Below are 22,191 nucleotides of genomic sequence, written 5' to 3' on the forward strand. Positions count from 1 at the left end.
CTACTTAGTTCATTTGTTTTGTTTTTTAGATACCACATATAAGTGAAATCATATGGTGTTTGTCTTTCTCTGACTTATTTCACTTTGCACCATACCCTCTAGGCTCATCCATATTGTTGCAAATGGCAAGATCTCATTCTTTTTTATGGCTGAGTAATATTCCATTGTGTGTGTATATTTTTTGGAATCTATACTGTAGAAAGTGGATTGCAGGGGACTCAGAGTGGATATCAGTACATCTATTAGGAACCTAGTGCAGTGGTCCAAATGAGAGATTGATGGCAGCTAGAACTAGATGTGGAGATTAAGGGGATTGTAACAAGTAGATGGATTCCAGAGATAGTCAGAGGATAAAGAAAACAGGACTTAAGAATGGAATTACTAGGGGTTGAGGGAGAGGAAGGTGCCAAGATTATGAGTTTGGTTTGGATATTTTGAGTTTTTGGTGGCATTGAGAATATCCAGGTGGAAGTGTTCAGTAAGCAGTATGATATTAACATTAGTCATTGCTGTAGTCATAGATGTATCAGTAGTAGTTGTTCATGTTTTTATAGTTGGCTTAGTTTCTGGGAGCCTGAAACCATTTCTGATTTTTTATGGGTATTCAGTGCACTGCTCATTTCCTAGCATAGAATAGGACTAATTTAAAAAAATAATAATTTATTTATTTAGAGAGGGGCGGGGGGTGGAGGGAGGGAGGGAGAGGGAGGGAGAGTCTTAAGCAGACTCTGCGCTGATCTCGGAACCCAATGCAGGGCTCCGTCTGACGACCCTGAGATCATGACCTGAGCCGAAACCAAGAGTCGGATGCTTAACTGATTGCGCCACTTGGGTGCACCAGGGATAATTTTTTATATCCCTCCTTTGCTCTTTCACTACATGTTGGCATAATCACACATTTTCTACTCTTTTCCCAGGGGTAACCTTCCTAATTCTGTTAATTCTCTCTCTTCTTGACTCCTAGAGGATACTTGTTGAAGGGGTCAGTAAACTTTTCTGTGCGTGGTCAGATGGTTTCTATTACAACTATTCAATCCTGCCTTTTTAGGGCAAAAGCAGCCTTAGACAATACATAAAGAAATGGGGGTGTCTGTGTTAAACTAGATCTTTATTTATAAAATAAGTAGTGGGCTGGGTTCGGTGTGTGCGCTGTAGTTGGACCCTTGTACCTAGCCCATTAGGCATTTCATTTCTCTTGTATTTTTAATTATTTTTAACATACTGGCTCTCAAACATATTTAAGTTTTTTTCTATCATATCCCTCTTCACCAAAAAAAAAAAACAAAAAATCAAGAAAACCCAAATCTTTCCTTTAGGGCTTTTTTCCATTAAACTACATGCCATTTTTTTTCCCCTGTTACTTTTTGAAGGTCATCTCTTCCTCCTATCTAGTAAACTGGTAGTAATCTTTTTCTGTTGCTGTCTGCAAAATAATCACAACCTGCACTTTCCTAATAAAATGACTACTTCTTGGTTTTTTTCTTTTTGGATCTTTCCTTCTGTAATACTCATATGGTTGCCTAAACTGTACCTTTTTGGAAATCTTGTTCTCCCTTGAATTCTGTGACCCTGGAGTCTCCTCCTATTTCTGATGGTTATATATTACTACCTTTTTAAAAACTGAGGTCACACACACAAATATATGTAACATATAGAGTAAACTGCACAAATCTTAAGGGTACAGCTTGATGGATTTTTAAGTACGTATACATTTATGTAAACATCACCTAGGTCAAGATATAGAACATTTCTAGCATCCCAAAATGTTCCCTCATGACTATTCTCAGTCAGTGATCCCTGATCCTGCCTAGAGGTGACCTTTATTCTGACTTATATCACTTTAGGTTTAGTTTTTCCCATTCTTTTTTTTTTTCTCTTTTACTTCTAGTATAGTTAACATACAGTGTTATATTAGTTTCAGGTGTACAATATTGATTTCAACAATGTTATACATCACCCAGTACTCATCATGACAAGTGTACTCCTTAATCCCCATCACCTATTTCACCCATTCCCCCACCCCCCTTCCCTCTGGTAACCATCAGTTTGTTCTCTATAGTTAAGACTCTGTTTATTGGCTTGTCTCTTTCTCTCTTTTTTTCTTCCTTTGCTCATTTATTCTATTTCTTAAATTCCACATATAAGTGAACTCATCTGGTATTTGTCTTTCTCTGACTGACTTATTTCACTTAGCATAATACTTTCTAGCTCCATCCATGTCATTGCAAATGGCAAGATTTCATTCTTTTTTATGGCTGAATAATATTCAGTTGTATATATATACCACACTCATCTATTGATGGATACTTGGGCTATTTCCATAACTTGGCTATTGTAAACATTGCTACAGTAAACAGGGGTGCGTGTATCCCTTTGAATTAGTGTTTTTGTATGTTTTGGGTAAATATGCAGTAGCACAATTACTGGATTATAGGGTAGTCCTATTTTTAACTTTTTGAGGAACCTCCATACTATTTTCCACAGTGGCTACATCAGTTTGCATTCCCACCAACAGTGCAGAAACGTTCCTTTTTCTCCACATCCTCACTGACACTTGTTTCTTGTGTTTTTTATTTTAGCCATTCCGACAAGTATGAGGTGGTATCTCATTGTAGTTTTGATTTGCATTTCCCTGATGATGAGTGATATTGAGCATCTTTTCGTGTGTCTTTTTGGGTGTTTTCTTTGGAGAAATGTCTCTTCATGTCTCCTAACCATTTTTAAATTGGTTTATTTGTTTTAGGAGTGTTGATTTGTATAAGTTCTTTTTTTTAAATTTTATTTTATTATGTTATGTTATAAGTTCTTTATATATTTTGGATACTAACCTTTTATTGGGTATGTCATTTGCAGTATCTTCTCCCATTCAGTAGGCTGCCTTTTAGTTTCATTGACTGTTTCCTTTGCTGTACAGAAGCTTTTTATTTTGATGTAGTCCCAATAGTTTATTTTTGCTTTTATTTCCCTTGCCTCAGGAGGCATCTCTAGAAAAATGTTGCTACAGCTGATGTCAGAGAAATCACTGCCTGTGCTCTCTTCTAGGATTTTTATGGTTTCAGGTCTCACATTTAGATATTTAATCCATTTTGAATTTATTTTTGTATATAGTGTAAGAAAGTGGTCCAGTTTTAGTTTTTTCCATTCTTGAACCACATCTAAATGAAATAATACAGAATATATAGACATACTATTTTATACCCAGCTTTCTTCACTCATCAGTGTGCTGTTAGCAGTTCATGTTGTGAATAGCTGTAGTTCATTCTTTTGTATTGTTGTGTAGTTCCATCATATGAATATACCACAATTTATGTATTCATTTTATGTTTCATTGATATTTGGGTTGTTTCTGGTTTGCGCTATTATTACTAAAGCCGATATTAACATTCTTGTCTGGGTCTTTTGGTAGACATATGTCCTTATTGGGATTGTTGATGTTTTGAGATAGAAAATGACACTAAGTATGAAATGTGAGGGAAAAGCTTTGGCAGTAGGAGCTGGAGTTCTAAGGAGAGTTAGGAACTAGAGGTTCAGCTGGTCTAAATCCCTTCTTTCCATACCTTTTTTTGTCCTTCACTTACCTTCTATTTTTAGGATATCTAGGACTATTGATGGGTTTTTACAGGGCAGAGGGACTAGAATGGGAAGTTCATTATTAGAGATGGCAGAGGCCTCAGAACCTTAACAGCAGGAAGAACCAAGGATTATGTGCCAAGAACTAGAAGATAAGACTGAGTGGGCTGTAAAACTGCAGGGTCCAGAAGATGCATTCTGGGATGGGATACAGAGCCGAGAGTCCAGCAAACTCCAGGGAATGCAGTAGAGTTGACAGACAATTAAGGTTCTGGCTGTGGGCCACTGAGGGGTATCCTGTGGATGTGAGCCACATATGACCATTCTCCCATCAACTCCATCAAAGTTACACACACACACACACAAACCCAATCTAAGTAAATATAGAAACCTGCTATGCAAATACAACAAATAAACAATATAAACTATAGTATATTTGCTATGCAATATCAAATCTTCTAGCACCACCCACCTAAGCCAGACTGTCATTCTTAAATCCTCCATATGGAAACTGGATACCAGACCTTGCTAAGAACCAGTGCTAATATTTTAATATGATAGCCAGGCCGTGGTGGATGTTCTGTTGGTTGAATTTAAAGGTCATGTGTGAAATGGATCCATCAGGTAAAGGATGATTGAAGTCTTGGGCACACATAATGTAGTTTAGGGATAGTTGTTTGAGTTGATGCCCTCAGTGCCTTGCCCATACCCTGGCACCTCACCAGATCATTATTCTCTTCCTATTTTCAATTGCCTGCCAATGTCCACATTTCTTCCCCTAGGGCTTAAGAGGACTTTTCCAGAAGCCTTGGGACTAGGGACCCTTTGTGCAGGCCTCCTTCCCCTAACTCTCACTCACTTTCCCAGGAGGGCTGGAAGTGCCATGAAATTAATACCTAGTGCACCCCTACAGCAGCCCTTAACCAGTGATTGACCCCTGTTTGGGTTAACTCTGAAGCAGTGGTATTTTACACTGGTCTTTGAGTTCCCTAGGGAATTAAACTCCAGCCGCCCACAGTGTAGCTGGCTTTGTAACTTACCCTTTACTGGCTGCCTCCTCTTCCCTGTCTCACTTCCCTGATCCCCTATCAGTATTTCTTGCACATCCCCAAATAAACTACTTGTACTTGAATCCTCATTTTAGGGTTTGTTTCTGGGGAACTCAAACTAAGATCTTTTGAGTAATACCCACAAGTAAAAAGGCAGGCAAGGGAAGAAGAACTGCAGGTTATTTATTTATTTATTTTTGATTAGTAATTATTTTAATTTCCGACTGCTGCCTGGATGGAGTTTCTATGTGGACATGATGTTGATAATCTCAAACCTGACATGGCCAAACTGAAATCAGTTGCTCCCACTTTGATTAGGAAAAAGAAGATTTCTAGGACTTTACTTTCTTTCCATTTGTCTCTAAAAGAAAAATTTTTATTTTTTTATTTTTTGTTTTTTTAAAGATTTTATTTATTTATTTGACACAGAGAGAGAGAGAGAGCATAAGTAGGCAGAGCAGCAGACAGAGGGAGAGAGAGAAGCAGGCTCCCCGCTGAGCAGGGAGCCCGATGCAGGGCTTGATCCCAGGACCCTGGGATCATGACCTGAGCCGAAGGCAGACGCTTAACCGACTGAGCCACCCAGGCACCCCACAAAAGGAAAAAATTTTTAAATGAATTCAGTATGTACTGTGTGTTCCTAATTTTTCTGATTTGGGGTGTGAATAGCATTTCAAACAAATATAACTGGTACTGTAACTTCACTGCTAGCTATTTTTACTTGATGATCTGAGTCTTGGCTTGAATTCCTGGAATCTGGGATCACTTAGTTTACATTTTGATTTACTCTAGAAGTGTTAACCTCAGAGGTAGTTTAGTAAATATTCCAAGTACCAAAATAAATGCAAAATGTAATTCACACTCATAATGCTTATGTACTACTTAGAAATCAGTCTCTTTTGGAATTAGCCAATTTTATAGATTTATTTTAAGAGGTTTTATTAATACTGTATAGAAAAATTCATCCTGACATATGATTCCTAATTGATTATTTCCATAGCTTTGCTTTAAAATATTCTGAACTTTCACAAAAAAAATGGATTATGACGTAAAACAGATAGATGGTGAATATAATATCCCAGCTGAGGTGTATTTGTTTAGGTTTAGTAAATTAAAGTAGATATTCTACAATTTTATCACTCATTCATTCATGATAAAATAAATGATATTATACAATTTATTGTAAATCATTTATATTCTTTCTCAAATAATTATATGCCTCCCACATGAGTAAAAATTTTTCATAGCCAGTTTTAATGATTATACAATAACCCATTGTTTGACTATATTTCTCTATTGGATACGTTTAGGTTGTTTTCAGTTACAGCCGTAAATAATGTCTTGATGTACATCCCTGTTCACTAATATGCCTCAACATTTTGGGTGATTTTATTAGGATAGGTTCCTAGAAGTGGAATTATCAAGTTAAGAGCTTAAACACATTACATATTTTAGATTTTTGCTGTATTTTTAATTGCTTCCTAGAATATTTTCTTTAGTGAGTGAAAAAAATTATAAGCTACCTTAAATGAGTGAATTAGTAACATATTGTTTTGAGTTTGGTTTCAGTTGTTGGGATTTTAATTTGTTGTGTTCGGTTTTCTAATGTTAATAGTACTAAAGTCAGTGGATTGTTCTTAAAGTGATAATTTATGTACACAAAAGCAATATGTTTAGCTTTGTGTTATATGAATTATTACTTATAAATAACATTTCAAATTTACTGATGTAACATTGATTGGAGTCAGTATTATCTAGAGAGTAAACTGCAAAATTTAACCATTATCTGTCATGACCAGCTTGTTCTAGTGTATTTGCATCCTGCCTAGAAACCTAAATATTTTATTTACCAGATTACTTTATTACTTCATGGTCATTTTACTAACAGTAAACCTGAGTAAAATAATGTAACCAGGAAAGCACTAACACTGAATATCATCAAATGGATGTTCTTGATAAATTTCTAAGAATATACATGTTTACTTTCAGATAATAATTGTAAACAATAAAATGAATAGAAATTTTTTGCAACAATTGTTTACAATTATTCATTTAATTCAAGACACTTATGGAGTGCCTATGATGCGCAGAAGGTGTTGCTGTATTCGAGGGAAAATTGCTCTCTTGTGTAAAGTTTTCTTTATTACAGTGAATAAGAATGCTCTCATTCTGAGAACATAGATTTTATATTGAAATAAACATCTGCCAATCTTTAACTCATTCTTGTCAGTAAGAAGAATAAATTATATAAAATTAAAGCATCAGCAGGGAGAACTTCTTTAATATTCATTATTAACTTTACATCTTTAATGTTTATTATGAATATTCCTCACTGCAACTTACCACCTCTTTGGGTGAAGGAAAATTCCATTTTCCATTGTTATAGATTGAGATTATGAAGTCAGCATTCTCATTTTTCTTTGACAGCAGAAGATGGGACGTCAGTACTAGGTTGAGAAAAATATCTCTGTTCTCTAGCCTCAGTGTCACAAGAGACCAAAAGAAATGGTATTTTCCAGGCCAGTATCCTCGCTGACTCTTATTAGTGTTTGTAATAAAACCTATTCTGCTTGGAGCTCAGCTGCTGTACAGTCTTACCGACCTAGAACCCAGTTGAGAGTTAAGAAGTAGATATAATTGTCATCTGCACAGCGGAGGTGGAGTAATGTCTTCATTGAAAACATGAATTTAGGTATAATCTGTTTGCCTTTGGATCTCATACTAAAATTCTTATCCCCATAGTGGAAGGGTGAGGAAAAGAGGTGATGAGTAAGGAGAGCAGAGAAACTGGCAGGCAACTTCCTTGGGGATTAGGTGTGATGGAGGGGTAGGTACTCACGATTTCAGTATTTTTCTGGTCCAATAATGTTAGCCGGGTCATAACCACACACAGCTATGATATTGGCCTCCTCTGATTTTTGCCAGAGAGCTTGCTGTTCTTTTTGACAGTGCCTGTGGGCATGGTGCTTTCCCACACTTTTCTCCAAACCAGGTGAGTTCCCTGAAGCAGCAGAAGTGCTGCCTTTCATGCCTTGCCCAGCCCAGGTAGAACAGCTGCATGGATGGAAGTGGAGGGTGATGGGGTATGGGGACGGCTCCAAGCTCAAATGCCGCTTCCACTGTTCTTACCCCGAGTTCAGTAGTGCTTGTTGAATAAAGCCTTCTTGTAAGCCTTTGGGCATTTTCCAGGGTCCTGAAAAGGGTTTTGACAATTCTGGCAGTTTTATCATTGTTTTGGGAGAGAAGAATTGCTGAACTCTTCACTCCACTGTTTTGGAAGCTCTGCATTCTGGGTCCAATTTTAATCAGAATGTTGGAAGTTATATTTTGAGTGAGACCTGAGTAGAAAACCTTTCCAGATCATGAGTGCCCTAAATTATACTTTTTTTTTCTTTTTTTTGTGGCCAAAGATTTTAGAATTTTAGAGCTAGAGGGGGTCTTAATTCCATTTTCTCTTTTTTCAGATTAATAATTGGAAACGTTAGTGCCTTGTGCAGTTATGACACAGATTGTTGGTGTCAGAATTGGATTTGGAAATGGATCACTCACAAGGCAGTCATTGCTTCCCCTTTTCCTGTGCAGGGGCAGGTACTGATGTCCTTTTTCTGCAGACTCAACTCTGCCCCTGAGCTAATCCTGCCCAAATCAAAGAGTACATGAAGATTCTCAGCCCTGCTGTTGAGTGACGTCTTGTATGAGTTGTGCTGCCTTGAACCACAAGCTCAGGGTTGGGGCCTAGCAATCTTTAAGCTCTCCAGGAGATTCTGATGCACATTTAATTTTGAGAACTGCTGGTGTAGAGTAAAGGCCCACCATGTCTTTGAAGTTGTCATTAGTTCTGCACACTAGAAATTCTGATAGCCGGTACACTGCTGTTTTTCATCACAGTTAAGATCATTTTCATTGTAAGACACATTGTTCTTTTATTTACTTGGACAAAAAAACCCTCTACAATTTCAATTATGGAACAGCCCTTTCTTAGTATAATTGTATACGTGTTGGAAGAGCCTTTTGAAAGGTAATTTTAAAAATGTCATTACTTTATGCATACAAGAAAGGAAAACGTAAGTAAATTGGTCAAAGCATTCCTTAAACTTCTTCCAGTTCAAAGACAGATTTGAATCTCTTCTTCATTCACTGTGCATGCTTTTCCAGACAACATCATCCTCTGTGTCATGGAGAGTTGGTGTTGCAACATTTCTTAAAAGAGTGTTTCCATTATTATTATATATCTGAGTTTTTCTCTCAGCCCCTGGCATGGATTCTGCAAATTTTGATGTGTATACACAGGCATATGATAACTATTGAGGACTGCCACCTGGCTGAGAGTGATTATAATGTGCATCACGATTTTAGATGTTTTCAAGTGTTAAAAAACCAAATGGTATGGCTTAGAATCAAAGAAATATGGTGGTAATTATGGAGTAGTCTATATTATCTACTCATTTCCTCACTTCTATTCTAGTGATAAATCCCATAGGTTGTTCTTTATACAATTGTACCATTCATTCTTTTTATAATAATGTACCATCTTTAGTTTAGGGCTTGGCTATATTTAAGCTGGTATATATTTTTCTCCAGAAACTTCTTGCCTTAAAGAGTATTTTAAAATAGATTTTTAGTCTCATGAAATGTAGCTGACCCCATGGAATAATGAATATATTAGTCAGGGTTCCCTGTAGAAATGAACCAATAATACACACGCATGCACACACACACACACATACACACACATATGTGAAGAGAGGTAGGAAGGGATGGAAGTGGGGAGAGAGAGAAAGAGAGAGAATGAATGAGTATGAATTGGGTTATGTGATTGTGGAGGTTGACAGGTCCAAAATCTGCAGGGTAGGTTGTCAAGCTGGGGACCCAGGGAAGAGTTGATGTTGCAGCTCAAGTCCAAAGATAGTCTGAGGCTGAATTTCCTCTTTTCTTGGGGAACCTCAGTGTGCTTTCTCTTCAGGCCTTCAACTGATTGAATGAGGCCCACCCACATATTGAAGATGTGAAGTACTGTGGAGAATGCAGCATATATAAACTGCACAGAAACTTATAGTTGTTTAAGGAAGACATTCAAGTGAATGTTTAATCAAATAACAGCAGAAAGCAATAATGTAGGTAGAGAAAATATTTAAAATTGCATACCAAGTATATATTGTTTTATAACATTTATCTTTTTCATATTCTTAATGAAAGCAAGCCTGTTTTCGTCAATAGATTGATTGGGAAAATATAAATGAAGCTTTTAAAAAATATTCTGTTTGTATAAGGTCCAGCAGTATAACAGTCACCAAAGCCAGTACAAGATGGAAATAGATGATAATTCTGCAATACGTTGATTAAAGTTGTTCTAAAGAATGCACATTTTTTTTTCCTGGTCAGGCTTGTATATATGGATAATTTTGAATACAAGGTGAGATTTAAAAATAGTAAACCCAAATCCTATGAGGCACAACTGAAAATCAGCTTTGTTGATTTAGTATAATATTTAGCTTATAACTCTGAGACACATGTTATAGATATATGGTTATATACATAATTTTATAGATATTTTGGGTCAACTTTCATTCTTGAGTGTATTTATGTTGATATAGTTGTATATCATATATGTTTTGGATGAATTCTTTTCTTTTGGGTAGTTTGGGATTTACTAAGTAACTTGGCTAAAAGAAAATGTATATAGTGAAGGCTGGGCGCATTTTTTTCCCTCACAAGAGCACTTAATAAAATGATTAGCATTAAAAAATGTTTATTGCCTTAATTAGAAATGTAATGAAATAATGAAGGGATAAGTAAACTTTTAAACAGATTCACAATATACCTTAATAGTATTTACTTACTCCATGTAAAAAGGAAAGGTAGAGGCCAAGAAAGAAAGAACAATTAGAAAATAAATTCATACTATTTGAGAGTATAGCATCTGTGTATATAATATTACTGCTCTCTGGTTAACTTCAGGCACTGCTTCGATTCTGTGTTCCATTACTGTTCATTAGAATAAAGGACAAAAATAGTTCTTACCTTTGCATTGCCATAAAAGGACTAGTTTCACATCAAAGATTATAGCGCCAGATAGACAGTGTTTTAAAATGCCTGGAATGACTTTTGGGAAATATTCTTATTTTAAAATAGGCTAAACTTATTGAAATATAGTTAAGTTTAATTAGTTTTCTTAATAGTGGGCCTGTTAGATAAAGGCTATTAGTATTTTATTTCTTTACAAAGATTGATCTTATAAATTCACTTTGCACCTAGAAACACAATAGTTGTATTATTCTTTCCTTCCTTAAGATCTAACAGTTATACACATCTTGGTTTAGCTGATGGAGGCATGCAGAGCATTATATGAGCTCAGCCTGTACATTTTCTTTTTTCTGTATGGATTTTCTAAACTTTGACAGCATGAATCTCAGACCATGGCGTAATTTTATTGGGATTTAATTTAATTTACAGGGATTTGAAAACTGTGTCAAATTTACCTGATTCTAGAAGTTAATACAATTGAAAATTTCTTATTTTAAGTTCAAAACCCCCTAACAAATAGTATCCCTCTGATATGGTAGCTCAGTAGTTTAGCTCCGATGTTTCAGGCTCTGTGTTTGAGATTGAAGAATATGTAATTTAAAAGACATTTTTAAAGCTGCTGCCTGGGAGCCAGTTGTCTTATGGAGGAAACGTACAATGAAGCTTCCTTTTATTTCATTTGAGTTGTAGCATTTTATGGAAGGTCATTTTGTGGTAATTCTCTTTATTTAAAAAACAAAATTAAAAATGGAACCTAAGTTCATTATTATTTGTAGTGGTTAGGAACCTGGTTTAAGCAAAAAAGAAATTTTTTAGTTTGGGAATATGTTATCTATCTTTCTCTCTGCCTTCTTTATGTGACTTCATCCTTAGGTTCTGTGTAGGTGTGAGGTGGGGACCAGCAATGCAGGTAGGTACCCTCTCAGATTCAAAGCCAGCTCAAAAGAGAAGCTATATTCTTTAAGAATCTGAAAGTGAGTTCTGGGCTTGACTCTTGCTGGTCTTAGTTGGATCCTGTGTTCGTCTCTGAACCAGTTCCATGGCCAGGAAGATGGGATTCCACAGTTATTTTAGATCTAAGTCATTTGGTCAGTCTTGGAGCCAGGGTCGGCGTCAACCCCATCTAAAGCATGTGGATCAAGGGGGAATAGTGCTTTATCAGCAGATATCCAGATTTCTGCTCACAGAAAATAGGTAAGTGTAAGCTGTGGCAAAAATGATATGTCCAAAGGCATTGTGCTTATGACTTTGCATTTAGGCTGGTATATCTTCTTCAGAAACCAAAACAATAATTTCTGTAGGAATAGCACGTCCATTACAAGGTGCATTTAGATGTTGGTAACAGAAACTTAAAGTAATAATGAGTTAACAAGATGGAGGTTTATTTTCTCTGGATGTAGGCAGTCAAAACTTATGTAGCATTTCCATGATAAAACCAATGTGTCTTTGAATTGCTGCAGCTCCTGCAGTTGCATTTACGTTCCAGGTGGAAGGGGGGAAAAAAAAAGCAAGTAAATGAGTGTCCACCAATTGTCTCCCTTCCTGCTCAACAACTTCCACTTATATCTCATTAACTAGGATTTGGTCACATGGCCATATACACTTGTAAGGAAGTCTGGGAAATGTGGTTACTCATACTGGCACAATGCCACCCTTAACAACCCAGTATTTTGTTAGTATGGAAGAACTAGTGGATTGCTATTAGGCAGGTAGCTAGTGGTCTTTTGACATGTGTTAACTTATTAACTGATATGGATGACGTAGGAGGCTTATTTAACAATGCAATGAATTTTATATATTTAAGATTTAAAACTCATTTTAGAAGTAGTTAGAAATACAAATAATAAAACTAATCATACCCTAAAATTGGTAATGAGGTATGCACTGAATTGGTATCAAATAAGGTCAAAGGAAGAGTTAAAGATGGTTCTAATTGGGGCACCTGGGTGACTCAGTCAGTTAAGTGTTTGCCTTCAGCTCAGGTCATGATCTCAGGGTACTGGGACCAAGCTGAGCAGGGTTGGGCTCCCTGCTCTGCTGGGGGTCTTCGTCTCCCTCTCTCTCTCTCTGCCCTGCCCCCCACTCGTTCTCTCTGTCTCTCTCTCTCAAATAAATAAATAAATAAATAAATAAATCTTTTAAAAAAAGATGATTCTAATTTATCTGTCTCTTGGATGTTTGGCTATAGTGATGTCCTCTGCCAAGATAAGGAACATAAGAAGAAGTGCCAGGTTTTCAGGGGAAGTTAAAGAGTTAAGTTCTGGACATTTAAAACTATAAATGTTGGTATCAGATGACATTCGGGTGATGTCATTTGTTCACCAGCTAAGCAGCTGCACATTTTGATATCTATTGTGCATTTTCTGGCAGAGAACAGAGAACTGGATATTTTAGAAATTTTCCGCTTCTCCTAGTCCCTCTCTTTGACCTTGTGATCTAGGTTACTGAAAGTTAGGGAGAGCTGGGTCCACAGGACCACAGTTCCAACTCCATAGCTTAGAACAAGAGAAGTCTTGGTGTAGTCAAGCATAGGTTGGGTGTTTTGAGGATGTGAGGTTCAACTGTCTTAGATTTGGTACTGTTCTTTGCAGGGTAAGGGAATGAGAGGAGGCAAAAATGGATTCACAAAAGTGAGTGATATATGCAAAAATTAACTGATAACATCACATGTTATTCCTAAGGAGCAAGTGAGACCTTTTTTAAGCTACTGGAGAATTAGAACTGCAGTATTATGTTCTCAAGGAAATGCACCCCTAGAGGCTTTTGACCCTACTTAAGCATTTTATGAAATCACCTTGTCTTTTGTCACTTTATTAACTGAATTATAGATGTTACATTTTTGAACTTTATTTAGTTCAACATTTACTGAATAAGATTTTTGCCCTTTTCATTATTCTAAGTACTGAAAATAAAACAACTATTAATATGGGAAAAATGCCTTCAAGGTATGCTGTAGTATCATTACCTATTTATCAGTTTCTGTTTTTTTGTGTCATACTAGGCTAAATTTCAAAGATAAGACATTCTACAGAGCTTAGTGGACATTTTGTATGGATGCTGTAATTTAACGAAAAACATCAAACAAATAATAAGCAGGCTAAGGCAATTTGGAAAACAAGCAGTACATTAGTGGGAGCTACTGTTGCTCAAAGTCAATATTAATTGTAACTAGAATGAATAAATAGTTCTTCTGTTTATTCTTATATAATGTCACACTTGGCCTCTTTCAGGTTTTTAGAAGTGGTTGATCAAATGGTTTTTTTTCAGGTCTAAAACACTACAGATCTAGCTTTTGGGAATATACCCAGTCTGAGAAAGAGATACAAAAGTTTCTATGTTCAGGGAGTAAGTAGCTTCTCTGAAAACCTTTTTAATTTGTGCACACACTGAGTGGTGCCAATGTATTATTGTTAGGACTGTTGTTTGGGTGATGTCATTTGTTCACCAGTCAGGCAGCTGGGCATTTTGAAAATCTATTGTAATTTCTTGGCAGAGAGCACAGAAATGGGAGCAGTTAGCTTTGGAATGGACCTTTCTGTTTAATTAAAACTATTTTATATATAAAAGTAGAGGTTTTCCTTATCTACAATCACTAACTCTGTTGTGTTATTTTCTATTTTTTTCTATGCTTTTCTGCAAATATAAAACTGAAATCATCTTACCCCTCAAAATGACTCTTCTTTCTGCAGGCATTTTCTTGATGAATGACGCCATCTTCTACCCAGTTCCTCTAAACCAGAAATCTGCAAGTCATCTGAGATTACTTTTCCTTTACTGATCACCAACTTCTGTTCCTATTCTGTAGTAGCAGTATTCTTTTCCCCTCTGTCTGTTGCTTCTATCTGTGATCAAGCTTGTACCATCTCTCTTCTGGACTTTTGTAACACCCTCTTAGGACCCTGTGTCCATTCTTGCCCCTCTCCCATCCAGTGCCCATGATTACTGTCAGCGTAATCTATTAAACAGAAAGTTGGATTGTGTTACTCCTTTTTAAGTCCCTCAGTGACTCCACATTACTTGTGAGTCAGGATCAGACCTAAGTTTCCAACAGTGTGACTGACTTAGAACACAATTCTTCCAAGGAAACATATGATGGTTCAAACAAAAGAATCTTGGCTATTTTATTTTACCTATTATTTCAGAAGCCTAAACCATGATAAGGGTATATTCATTCTTTATAATAGGAATGACATCTTTGGTGCCCTTTCTCTGTAGAACAGGACTGGCTATTGCATCCTCTCCCTTCCTCTCAAGAGGTATCCGAGTTGGTCTTTATCATCCTCATGTAGTTCTTTACACTTTTATTTTATATGTATTAATTCCTAGGTGATCTTTCTCTCTCTCTCTCTCTCAGTGTATACCATATGTTATTATTTTATGTAATTTTAAACTTTATATTAATAATATACTACTGTTTGTATTCCTCAGCTTTTTTTCATCTGCATTATTTGTGTGATTCATCATGTAGTTCTAGCTCATTTACTTTTACTTGTGTATAGTTCTCTCACTGTACGTATGCACCAGCAGTATACGCAGTGTTGTTGTCCATCTGCAGCCCCTCTCCCCCCAACCCACCACTTTTCATTTCTGAAAAGGTCAAGTTACTATGCTCCTGGCTCAGTGCTTCAGAGGAGATGGTATATTATTGATCTTTGTGGTTGCTGTTAATCCTCCTCATATGTTTAATGATTTTTGGTAAATTATCTTTAAAATGAATGTCTTGGTTGGTCGGCATTGGTAGCTGGTTTGGGCTCAAATAAGGAATGTAAACTGTTTTTTTAGATTGACAAAACCTTACCTCACTTAGCAGGGCTGTCTCCAGTAGTAAATAAGATCCCTTGTAGCAAATATCTTCCTTTCTAGCTGCTCAGAGTCCTGCTTGGCAAACGCTTTCTCTTCCACTTCTTGCTTGGCCAGGTGATTTCTAAGTCATCCATGTGGTTCTACTTTAGAAGACCAATGGGGAGGGAATGGACTCCAGCAGTAATGTCCTCCACTCTCCTGGAGTTTGCCCATGCTACCAGCTGTTGGCCCTCTAGTCCAGTGGTTCTCAAACTTTAGCCTACATCAGAATCACCTAGAGGGCTTGTCAGTTGTTAGGCCTCATTTCCAGAATTTGATTAAAAAGTTCTGGGGTTGAGCCCAAGACTATGCATTTCTAATAAGTTTGCAGGTGGTGCTGACACTGCTGTTCCTGGACCATATTTTGAGAATCACTGCTCTGGGCCAACATTTCCTAATCTTTATTCTGTTTTTTTGACTCATAGGGCCCTTTAACATTAATGTGTAATTTCATATCACTTATATGAATTTTAAAATTGTTTCATAATTTTGTAATTTTCACATGTTATACAGAAAAACTTTAAGTTAAAAAAAAATTACATCAGTCTGGTATTAAACATTGTGGTCATCTAGAGCCTTGCTACTCAAAGTGTGAGCTGTGGACTAGCATACCTGGGGACTTGTTAGAAATGTAGACTCACAGGCCCCACCGCAGAACTAATGAATCAGAATCTGAGCTTCAACAATAGTCCCACATGATTGGCATGCACATTAAGTTTGAGAAGCCCCTGGTCTAGAGCTCACATTAAATCCAATCCTGATAATATCAAATAAGAAATATTTCAGATTTTAATGTTTAAACATTGGCACATGTTTCACTTACTTTCATTTTCTTACTTGTACTTAAGGAAAATCACTATCTCTTTGAAAATAAAAATAATATATACAATTTGGTTTGGGAACCAAGTGCTGAAATTTAATGATATGTTACAGCGCAACAATAGGCAAAATTGTATTCATGACCTGATGTCTGGAAATATTACCTTCTTTACACACAAAAAAATAACTGCCTCATTTTGATAATTTTCATGAAGTAATAGATTCCTGACCGCAACTTGCAATAACCTCTCTCCAGTAATACACTATATGTGTGGAGAGTGTTTTTTCCCCAAAGTAAAAACTTAATTGTATATAATTTTTGCTATATTTATTATTTTTCAATTATTTTGAAGCAATAGTAGAAACATCTTTCATCAGATAATTACAGTTTAGAAATGCAGAGAGGATTATGTTGAGGCAGATTTGCAGAATTAACATTTAAAAATTTTCTTATACCTTGTGTTTCAATGTCATTGTTCATTATACCTCTTTTCTTTAGACAACTATCTATGTGGATAATAATAACAGGGCACATTTTAGGGTTGTGAAGATCAGAGTTTTATATGGAAAAACCTAGAAGAGTGCCTGGGCACATAGTATGTTTTATATTGTGACTGCATCAACCCCATCCTTCCCCTTTACTTACCTGTGTTCTTCCTTTTCCTCATCGGTGTTATTACAGTCCATAGCAGCTAAGGATGGAGAAGTTTAATTATCCATTGTATAAAATCAAGGGGCAGACAGGGCTCAGTACAAGTCTCAGCACTTTTTTTTTTTTTTTTTCCCAGTCAGAGGAGAATACTATAAAGTGGAGCTATGGAGAACGAGAAAATAGTGTCCAGGGGTAGGTGGCAAGGTTCAAATAGGGAGTGATTAATTGGTTGGAGTCTGTGATGGGTAATAGTTGTTCCTGTTACTTACTGGCTTTCATTCCTTTATGAGGTGAGGGGAGGGGCAAAGGGAGAGGGAGAGAGAGAATCTTAAGCAGGCTCTATGCCCAGAATGGAGCCCCACACGGGGCTCAATCTCATGACCCTGAGATCATGACCTGAGCCAAAATCAAGAGTTGGATGCTTAACCAACTGAGCTACTCAGGCGCCTCCTAGCTTTTATTCCTATTGGTCATATGGTATGATTCTTGTTGGCAGGGGTCATGTGACTTATTTAGGCCATTGACTTGTGAGTAGAAATTTTGTGTGTCATTAGTTGCCGATCTATACAAGATCCTCCAAAACTCTTTCCCTCTGGCGCAGTGACTGTTTTAGGGTGATGGCTGCTCTAACAGCTTGGGTTCCTGTGTGACTGAAATGCAGAGCACCCCTGGTTGGTATGTAGCATGATTAAGAAATAGACCTGGGCGCCTGGGTGGCTCAGTCATTGGGCGTCTGCCTTCGGCTCAGGTCATGATCCCAGGGTCCTGGGATCGAGTCCCACATCGGGCTCCCTGCTCCGCGGGAGGCCTGCTTCTCCCTCTCCCACTCCCCCTGCTTGTGTTCCCTCTCTAGCTGTCTCTCTCTCTGTTGAAAAGTAAAATCTTTAAAAAAAAAAAATAAATAAAAGATTAAAAAAAAAAAAAAAAAGAAATAGACCTAAGGTACTTTAAGCTTCTGAGATTTGGGGGATGTTTATTATTGCCGTGAAATGTAGCCTGTCCTAAAACAGATTCTTCTTGATGGGTTTTGAGAACTGAAAAGTCATACAATAGGATAGCAAGTATGGAAGGGGGATGGGAGTAATTCAGATGCCAAAACTATGATGCTAGGAGACAAGAACCAAAGAGAGTCATCAGCAGTGTGTGAAAATTTAATATCAGTACTGGGGACACAAAGTGGAGGGAGGGGTGGGGATTTCTCTGCCCTTCCTCTTTCCTTGTCCATCAGAAGAGTGATACACTATCAAAAGTATATAAAACTAGTTATATACACTGTGAAACGTGTTTGTTCTCCTTGTCAGTGTGAAAATAGTAATTTAAAAATCAATGTAGAAAATAAATACCGAGGAACACCAGGATTTAGGAAAAAGAACCATATTGGAGGGCTTTAAGAGTGCTCACTACCACAGAAATGTTTCCCCATTCCCTCCCCATCACACATGTTCACACCCCCACCATGCTTTCATGCACATATGTACACATACACATCAGATTTTTATCAACTCCACTTGTGACAACAGGTCATTACTCCCCTTCAAATATCACCTTCCCCATGAGGACTATCTGGATTCTGTATTTAAAATTGCAACACTTCTCCTTCCTTTCCCCCCACACTCTTGATCTCCTAACCAGTTGTGCTCCCTCCCTCCATAGTACTTAGCATTTTCTATAGTTTACTTAATATGTTCGCTGTTATTGTTGATCTCTCCTGCACTAGAATGCAAGCACCACAAAGAAAATTGTTGTCTCTTTCATTCACTGAGAATAGACACTGATATATAAGAGTATTTGTTGAATTGTAGTATCTTCATGAAGGAAAAAAGCAGAAAACAGTCTGAATATGGATAGCTGCCTTGGTGTTCTGAAAAGAGAGATTAAATCTGATGTAACTTTGTGATCTCAACTACATTTTAAACCACAGCTTGTTTCTCTTGCTCTCATTCCCTAGCTTTTAAAATAGCTCCAGTCAAGCAGAATTAAGCTTCTTTGTGAAATTTTCAATATGTCATATTTAAAGACTGAATTTTGAAGGTAGCATACAAAGTGGGAAATGTCATGGAATTTAGAGACAAGCCACTTCATTGTCATCTATTAGGTGTGACTTTGGGCAAGTTACTTAGCCATGAAGTCTACATTTTCCTATATGTAAAATTAGAATAAAACATACTGGGGCATTTATTGGGTGGGCTAAATACACACAAAGTTATGTGAAAATACTTAGTACACAGTGGGTACTGGTTTATATCTATTTCTGTCTCCTTCCCTCTCCTCACCATAAAACAGCTTTTATTAAATTTTTATTTAATATTATTTAATGTATTTTCAACTTAACACTAATTTTGGTTTCCATTGACCTTTAATGAAGATTATTTTAGTAATCTGTGGTAAGCTAAACTTTCACCAATATGTATGAAGAACCCATTTTATATAGCATTCACTGGGGAATGGATTTTTGGGGATTATTGGGAAGGTCTGAGTTTCTCTTGTGTAATTTACACAAAAGATGTTTTGCGTTCATCTTGTTGTTTCAAAGATACCACCAATGCTATCTTCATTAGTTGGCATTTTAGACTGTAAGGCTGGGAAAAATCAGTTTCTTCCTTTTGCACATTAAGAAATTAAGTCTTCTGCCTGGTAAGTGTCAGAGTAAAGGATAAGAATGTAAATTGACCTCTTGTCCAGTGCTCTTTCTACCATATTATACTTTCATCTAAATAAAATACAAAGTTTAGGGTGTCTGGGTGTCAGTCGGTTGAGTGTCCAGCTCTTGATTTCAGCTCAGGTTATGATCTCAGTGTCTTGAGATCGAATGTGGGGCTCTGTGCTCAGTGGGGAGTCTGCTTCTCTCCCTCTCCTGCTACCCCCACCCCAGCTCATGCTCACGTGCGTGCACGCTCTCTCTCTCTCAAATAAATAAATCTTTAAGGAAAATAAATGAAATACAAAGTTTGATGAGTTTTGTTATTAATATGGTATTGTTGTAACAAACTTTTATCGCACGTTTTTTACTTTTTAAATAGGTAATACATGCACAAGATAGTAAAGGTTGTACATAAAAGTAAGTCTCCATGAGCTCTGCCCCCAGCCACAACAGGCCTCCACTACTCACTGCATATATTCCACATATTCTTCTGTTATTTTACCCAAATGTAAACTTCTATGTACTTTGCTTTTTTCACTTAAAAATGTGAAAATAATCTTTGTAAATGATACGTATTTGCTTCTCAGAGCTCCGTGACCACCTCTGGTTACTCCCAGCCGGCATCATGAACAAGTGCTTATTTAGCATTATGTCAGGCAATATTCTAAGCTCTGGGAGCAGAGGAGTGAACAAGATAGAAGAAAACCACTTGTCTTCACCGAGTTTACCTTCCTAGTTCGTGGTTAGTGATATGATAGGGGTACAAATAATGGCCTCTGTGATAGACCCGAAGAGGGAGAAATGAATTTCTTCAAACATAATCAGAGGAAGTTTTAAGAGAAAAGTGGAAATTTTTCTGGATTTTAAGTGATGGGTCGCAATTCAATGGGAAGAACTGGGAAGAAAGAGCACTCCAACACAAATGTATTGGAATTACAATTTTTTGGTTTTCATCTTATGTATCTATTGTTTTGCATGGTAGCACTTGAGCTTCTACATTTAAGGTTCCCATTTGCTTGACATTTTGGGAAATTGATTTTTTTTGGAAATGGCTTCTTTATTTGCCAAATAAAATGGCTTATTTGTCTTAGAAATCAATTTCTGCTGATCGTCTAATTCTTTTTTTTCCGAATTTGTTTACCTGAACTTCTATAGAAATGAGGATTTTAATGGATGATTTTTACCTAAATATTTGGACTTTTTTTATATAGGTTCCAAAGTTTTTTTCTTTGTTTTACTTTTTTCTGATATGTGTCTGTTATATTATTTGATTCAGTGTCACCATGTGCTTAGAGCAGAGGTTGTCAATCTTGGCTGCATGATACAGTCATGTATCATGAGAGAGAGCTTAAAACATGCTGATACTTGGGCCCCACCGGGGTTTAGGGTGTGGCCTGGGCACCAGGATTTTCAGAAGTTCCTCAAGTGATTCTACTTTGCAGCCGAGCTTAAGAAACCGTTGGCTAAAGTATTTCGGAGGTAACTGAAACATGCTGTGTGCTTCTGAAAAGTAGGTAACCATGGCTCATTTGAGCGGTGTGATCAGTCTGTCCTCTCATGTCTCTCACTAAAAATAAAGTGAAATGATTAGAATTGGGATGGTAGAAATTAAATAAGGCCTATAAATGGATAGACTAAATTTAAGGCCTTTAAATTCCTGTGTGGTGGGGGAAGAGTTAACAGTTCTTGTTTTGAGCTTTATACTAATCAGAGTAGTTTGGCTCATTATTTAAGTCAGAAATTAACAATCTGCTTTTAGAGCCTGTAACAACTACTAACTTATTGTCAGTATAGTTAGGCAGACATTGTCTCACACTCTTGTTGACTGTCACCTACTTTAAATGTAATACGTACTTTGTTACCATAAGAGGATCTTTGTTTACTCCAGTAACAAGATGTTGGACAAGGACTTGTAAACCCAAATAGTTACCTCCCTGAGGTATCAGAGAGCTTCCAGAAAGAAATCACACTGAACTTTAGACCACTCCTTTCTTTTATTCTGAAAAGTAATCCAGTCTATTTCCAGCTTGGAATTGGGAGCTGAGATCAGGCTAGGGATGTTTACTATGATTTCTCTGTTTGGTTTGAAGTATTGTGATTTCCCACAATATGCCCATATCTTGCAGCTTGTACTGCAATTGGGTTGCCAATTTTTTTTTTTTTTTTTTACATCTATGTAGCATATTAGCACAGTGTCTGATAATAGTTGGGCTTTGTGAATAGTATGAACAACTGGACAGAATGGGGTTCAAAGCCTAAGTTTTCTATTTTATAAACTGTTACCTTGGCTTATTTAACTTATTTAGCCTTAATTTCCATATATGGAAAATTTCAGAAATGATATCTAAATTCCAGGTTTGTTAATGAGGTAAGATATTTTAGATTCTTAACAGTGCCTGCCCACAGTTGGTCTGTAATAAATAATAGTTTCCTAGCTTTCAGATTGAATTATTCTAGATAACTATTCTACTAAAAATGGTACCTGAGAACAAACTAAGTTCTAAATTTTCTTTAATAATGAATCTTATTATTAATAATGACTATTGGATGTGATGTATATGAGAGTCGCATTTTATGTAGCTGAATTTCTGATA

General features: G+C 36.7%; 1 protein-coding gene across 2 annotated transcripts in view; it reads left to right on the top strand.

The window, feature by feature from the left end:
- The window catches only part of TTLL7 (tubulin tyrosine ligase like 7), a 150,346-nt gene that overhangs the window by 24,406 nt on the left and 103,749 nt on the right, over positions 1 to 22,191 (top strand). The gene's annotated exons all lie outside the window — the stretch shown is intronic.

Source organism: Phoca vitulina, unplaced genomic scaffold, assembly GCF_004348235.1.
Source record: "Phoca vitulina isolate PV1807 unplaced genomic scaffold, GSC_HSeal_1.0 scaffold2, whole genome shotgun sequence".
In the NCBI taxonomy this organism is placed as follows: Eukaryota; Metazoa; Chordata; class Mammalia; order Carnivora; family Phocidae; genus Phoca; species Phoca vitulina.